Genomic DNA, 6,357 nt, shown 5'->3' with positions numbered 1-6,357 from the left:
TTGTACTAATTCCTTTGTCCTTGTATGTTAGTGATCGAAAGTGTTTTGTTCTTTTTATCGTTTCTGTTCTGATGTTTCGTGTGTGTTTAGTGAATTTCAGTTTGTGGCCGATTGTGATCCCAAGGCACTTTACGTCGTTTTTCGGGTGTGTCGTTTGACCGTCTGTAGTTATTGTAGGGGAGTCAGCGTTGAGTCTGTGGTTCGTGAGCACCAGTTGATTTTTTGTCGCATTTGGCGTTAGTCTAAATTTATAAAACCATGTCATTGTGTTGTTTGTTAGTGTTTGGAGTCTTTCAGTCGCTTTTTCAGTAGTTTTGTCGTGTACAATAAGTGCCGTGTCGTCAGCGTATTGTAATATGTATGCCGTTCTGTCGATTCGATTTTTGTCTGGTAAGTTGTAATTGTATATGTCATGGCAGTATATACTGTAGAGAAAGGGTGAGAGCGGGGATCCTTGAGGGAGCCCTTGTTCAGGGGAAAAAGAAAAGGAAAGTGTATTGTCAATTCGAACTTGTAGTTGTCTGTTTTCCAGTAAGTTCTTTATGGTGTGTAGTAGATATGGTGGTGTGTGGAGTTTGTATAGTAAGCCCCTATGCCAGACACTATCAAAAGCCTTGTTAATGTCCATGAGTAGACATGCCGACTTTCCGTCAGTTAGGTGAGTTGTTTGTATGTTGTTGGTCAAAGTAAATATCGGATGAATAGTCGAGTGATATTGTTTGAAGCCGAATTGGTAGGTTGGTATATGTTTTCCGATCAGTTCTTCGAGTCTTTATTTAAGTATGTGTTCCAAAACTTTGCACAGCGCAGGGAGTAATGTAATGGGTGTGTAGTTTTTCAGTTGTGTACCGTCTCGTCCATTTTTAGGTATAGGAATTATGACGCCACTTTTCCATGTTTTCGGAATTTTGTTATTTCTGATGTAGTTGTTGATTTCAGTAAGGATGAGTTTGTGGGTTTCTTGGGTTAAGCCTTTCAGGAGTTTTGCCTTTATTTTATCTTTTCCCGGTGCTGTGTTTTTGGTATGTGATAGGGCTTCATCGTACTCTATGTCTGTGATTAGTTTGTAAGTTTAGTTTGGTGGGTTGTTAAACTAGTTCAAGTACCAGTCATTGGTCATGTTCCAGTTGTCATTGTCGAAGTTAGGGTTTGTCGATATGCTGAAGGCCTTTTGATAGTTTCGGGCGAATGCGTCAGCTTTCTCTTTGTCTGTGTAACGTGCTATTCCTTTTTCGTCAATTGTGTCCGTAGTGTTAGTTTTTTTGTACTGCGCTAGTTTCTTAATTTTTCGCCAGTATGTTTTGCCTTGGTCTTTTTGTATTTTCTTATATGTCTCTAGCCATTTGTCTTGTCGGTATTGTCCAATTAAAGTTTTAATGTTTCTGTTGAGTTGGCTCAGTGTCTTTTTTAGGTCGTTATTTTGGGTGTATGTATATAGTCTGTACAGTGCTCTCTTATGTTTTATGAGTCTAGGGATGAATTTGGGTAGAGTGCGTCGGTAGAAATTTTTTTTTATTTCCGGGCTAAATGTTCCTATGGCTAGTGAAATTTGTTCTTGTATTGTATGGTTTCAATTGAAATGGGCTGTGCTTGCGATTGAATGTAGTCATGTATATGTTGTTTCAATTTGTCTATGTCAGCCTTTGTCAGGTCTAACTTTTTCTCTATAGGAGGTGTACTGAAGGTAGGTTGCGTATGTTGTAAGTCTATGTTCAACGTAATAGTAAAAATTACTATTTCTTCGAATATCCAATTCCCTATTTTCCAAAGTTTCACTTAAGGTAAATCCGGCAAAAAATTATTAAATAAATTTTATTAAAAAACTGAAATAAAACTTTGTCGTATTGTAAAAAGTTTTGAAATCCCTTTCCAGCTCCGAATTTGGGATAAAAATAAAATAATTTTTTATCAAAAAAAGAACAGAATAAGCGAGTTAATAATAAATTATTTGGGAATATCGTCACCCTCATGCCTCTGTAGACTAAAAAAACTTTTGCAGAAGGCATTTGACTTAATTTTTTCTTGCTTTATTTTCCACTTAAAAACGTTCTATTTTGTAAAGTTTCACTTCAAAATGCTGACAATCTGGAGGTCTGTTAAGCGAAAAACTAACAAAAATTCATAGCTTGAAACAAATTTTACAAAAACTGTTTCAGCATCAAATTAGGGACAAAAACGAAAATAAATTGTATCCGTTTTTTTCGAAAATCATTAGTTTTCTGAAAAACCGAATCCTTCTGCAGATTTTTAAAGTTTTTTTAAAATTTCAGATCTTTCCAGTTCAAACAAAGTTTTTCTTACCCAATTATTTCTACACAAAAAAAACGAATTCTTTTCTAAAGTTTTGCTTAAAAATATTGACAATCTTCAGGTATTTTCTGTGAAAAATAAAAAAAAAATAAAAAATTAAATTTCATGGTAAAACTCGCTTGCTTAACCGCTTTTTAAAAAAATTTTGAAAACCTTTATTGCTTCGAATTCTTGACAAAACTCCAATCAATTTTTCTGATCCAGATCAAGGGAAAATTTATAATGAATTATTCGGAAAACTCGTTACACTAATTGCTCTGGAGAATGTTTAAGGTTCTTTACAATTTTCAGTTTTTTTCGTTTTAGGTCAAAAACCAAAAAGACGGTATTTTCAAACAATCCACAGAAAAGGCCACTCAGTGAATTTTTAGGAGTTGGCGCAGTACTGCTACAAGCCACATACTGAGTTACAATGCACTGGCACAGTTGTTCGTGGCGTTTTCTTTTTTTCTAGTTGTTTGGACAAAAATGTTGATAACCTTTTTTTAGATGTAAAAATTCCAGCCGATTAACCAATGAGTTATAACTCATTAACTCGGAGAGTGGCAGCAACTCAACACAGTGTTACCCAGGCCCATACTACTGTTACTAGTAAGTACACTGTTAAATGTAGAAAAATCAAGAAAAAAATTGTATTTAAAGGAATTAGCTCAATGTTCAAAATTTTAATTCCCTGTCGTAAGAACCTCAAAATATTTGTGTCCCTTTTGAATCTACACGACCATTCATTTGGACTGCTGGTAAATTAACTGCATTAGCTTCCATAATCGCTTCCAAGAAAGTGTTCGCTGAAAGTGTTAACTGAGCACCAAATTGTGCTCATTGGCAAGGTGCGTATATATAGTATTATATAGAGTAATAACTGAACTAAGGAAAAATATCATCCACAGATTTGTCGCTCTTAAACGTATACTTAACCCACATTTTAAAATAAACAAATGTCCATACATAAATAATGAAAAGACATGTGGGTAAACGCCGTAAATACAGGCTTTAAAAATTAATAATCCGTTTCTATTCCCACGTAAATAAAATATATTTTTCAGCAAAACATTACGTTTGAAACAAAAGCTTCAAAGCTTTGTTCGAAGGCGGTCACGGTAGGAATCGAGGTTTTACATAATAAAGCTGTGAAATGTGTAGTGAAAACCGAAGCCTGCTTGGCATGTTGAAGCCATTGATGATAGTCACTGGAACATGGAAGCTGGATAAAAACAATTCCAGAACCTACCGGTTCTACTGGTTCTACGCATGCATTTATCAAGGCATTGGTTTAACATTTGCCTTTTTGGTAACCATCAAATTCATCCAGTTTGTGGCAACAGGCGCTGACAGTGAAGATATAATCTCAAGTCAAGTGTATTTGCTCACGGTCCCTCCTATATTGGTCAAAACTTTTATATATCAAACCAGTAACGCTTCGGATTTATTTAAATCTATCCTAGAAGAAGAAGAGAAGTTGTGGCTTACAGGAGACCATCATCTAATCTCAGATCATCGAAATGAAGTCAAACATGTCAGAAAATGGAATTGGGGCATTCTGTTAAGCAGCACTTTTACAGCGGTAGCCCTGATGTCAGCAGGTGTAGCTAGTTTGATTCACGGGGACAATTCTCTATTAATCTCAGAAGGAAAGGAAAAGGAAGAATGGAGCATGTTTCCGATCTGGCTGCCTTATAATGAAAGAGAGCATAAAACTTTGGCGGTTGTTTCAAAATGTATATTCACCTTAGTGGGAGGCTTACTGTTTGCAGTCACCTGCATGATGTTTGTTGCCCTAATGCTTTATTCCGTTAGATTGCTGAAAATTCAACATAATAAAATACGTAGGTGCGACTGGCCCGCGTATAATATAGAAGATTCATTCAATGATATTAAGAATATCATTGTAAGCCATCGCCGTGTGATTGGGTAAGATGCTATTGAAATCGAAGTTTATTATTTAGCAGCAACACAAAACCAATTTTCATTTTCAGATTTATTAGAGATGTGAACAAATCTATTAGATATGTGGTTCTGGTGGATGTTCTGTTAAATTCCATTAATATTGCGTCGCTGGCAACTTATTTAACCACTGTAAGTTTATGAATGAAAGTGGATGTAAAAAAATTATGCTCTCAATCTAATTTTCGGATTTCTACTTAATTTATTCTGTTTTTTATTTAGTTTGATGCATTTTCGCTCTTAGTGTTACTTGACTCAATTCATATCTTTGGCTAGTTTCGAGTAATTATTTTGTCGTTTTGCACTGTAAATTCGGGAAGAACCAACGGAAAATCTAAGGAAAGTACTGTTTAGAAAAGTTTCTATTTTATTCAAGTGTTTTTTAAGGTTTGTTTTATTTCAGGCGCGAAGTGGAGAATCGCTGTTTTCTGTGTCTTATTTATTAGTTCAAATAATGCAAGTGGTTGTTTTGGGATTGCTGGCAAATGAAATCAAATTTCAGGTAAGGAAAAATACTTTAAAAACGTTTAACAAAAGATGGATGAAATACTAAAACGTGACATCACTCATCAAGATCTAAGCACTAATTCTAAACAAAACTCAAAAGCTTAGCAAAAATCAGCCAACCGGTCAACTGTACTTATGTAGATAACATATACAGGGTGATTAACAATCTTATGGACACAGAGAAGGGGCGTGTAGAGGGCCTCAAAGCAAGTCGAGTTTCCATTTAAGTATTTTTCTCAAGATACAGGGTGCTAAAGTTTTAAAAAATTTTGGTATTTTCTCTTTAACTCCTACAGTTGAGATATGAGATATTTTGATCAAATTTTTAACGTAGGCTAACGTTTAGACCCTTTACCCGTAGGTGAAGCAACTAGTTGTAAAAATCTACAGGGCGTTCTTTTTTCTAGAGGCATACCTCTTTTTATCGCCCCGAACTTTTTTGTGGTGCGCCACTGACTTCGACCGAAGAAATGCTTGAATTTGGTGTTCAATTTAAGGATTTTCTAATCTCTTGTAGTTTTTTCGTATCTGCCTTCGTTTCCGAGTTATTTGCACAAATATAAGTCCATGTAGGGTTTCTAAGTGATTTCCCATGCATTTTCGTATAATTTTTTTGCGTGCTTTGAAAGAAAATAATTTTCTGATAAATTGATATATTCGCTGAATTTTTGTGTATTTTTATTTGGATTAGCTTACAGCCGATAAACCTCAATTATTGTAAATTAAATTAAAGTAAAAAAATAAGTTTTAAAGTTAACTCGTCAGCCATCCCTATTTTAACTTCAACTTGCTCTTGTAGCTTTCACAGAAAAATGTAGACAAAAGGACATAACAAAATTATAAAAAATTCATGGAAAATCACCCAGATAAACATTAGGCTACGTTGAAAATGTGGGCAAAATATCTCATAAACTGTAGGAGTTAAAGAGAAAATACCAAAATGTTTTTGAAACTGTAACACCGAATCTTGTTCACCATTGAGCCTGCGAAAAAAACTTAAATGGAGACTCGATTTGTTTTGAGGTCCTCTGCACGCCCCTGCTCTGCGTACATCAGGTTGTGAATCACCCTGGACATTGTGCCCTTTAATCTTGTCTCTCACAAAGTGATATTTTAGATCTACATGTTTTAAACATTTGTGAAATTCTGGATTCTTACATACTTAATAGTTGGCTGGTTATCTTCATAAATATTATACTCCACTCTTGTACAACAATTAAATCACTTAATACAAATTTAAGCCAACAAGCTTCACTGACAGCATAACTCAAGGCAACATATTCTGCCTCAATCGAAGATAAAGCTACTGATGGCTGTTTTCTTGTAGACCAACAAATGGTACATCCGTATAATTTCAATATATAACCTGAGGTTGATCTTCGACCTATGCTATCTGCTGCCCAATCTGTATCGGCATACCCTTCAATACCACTAGCATAATTTAAAGAAGTATCAAAGACTAGTCTTAAATCAAGAGTCCCTTGAATATACCTAAGCACAGGTTTTATGGCAATCCACAAATGTTCACTTGCACAACTTTGAAATCTACTTAGTACACCAATAGAACGACACAAGTCTGGCCTTGAACGAAGCATT

Source organism: Dendroctonus ponderosae, unplaced genomic scaffold (genome assembly GCF_020466585.1).
Source record: "Dendroctonus ponderosae isolate FM_Combo_2020 unplaced genomic scaffold, Dpon_F_20191213v2 Dpon_F_20191213_11, whole genome shotgun sequence".
NCBI lineage: Eukaryota > Metazoa > Arthropoda > Insecta > Coleoptera > Curculionidae > Dendroctonus > Dendroctonus ponderosae.
Note: the sequence above shows the minus strand (reverse complement) of the source record.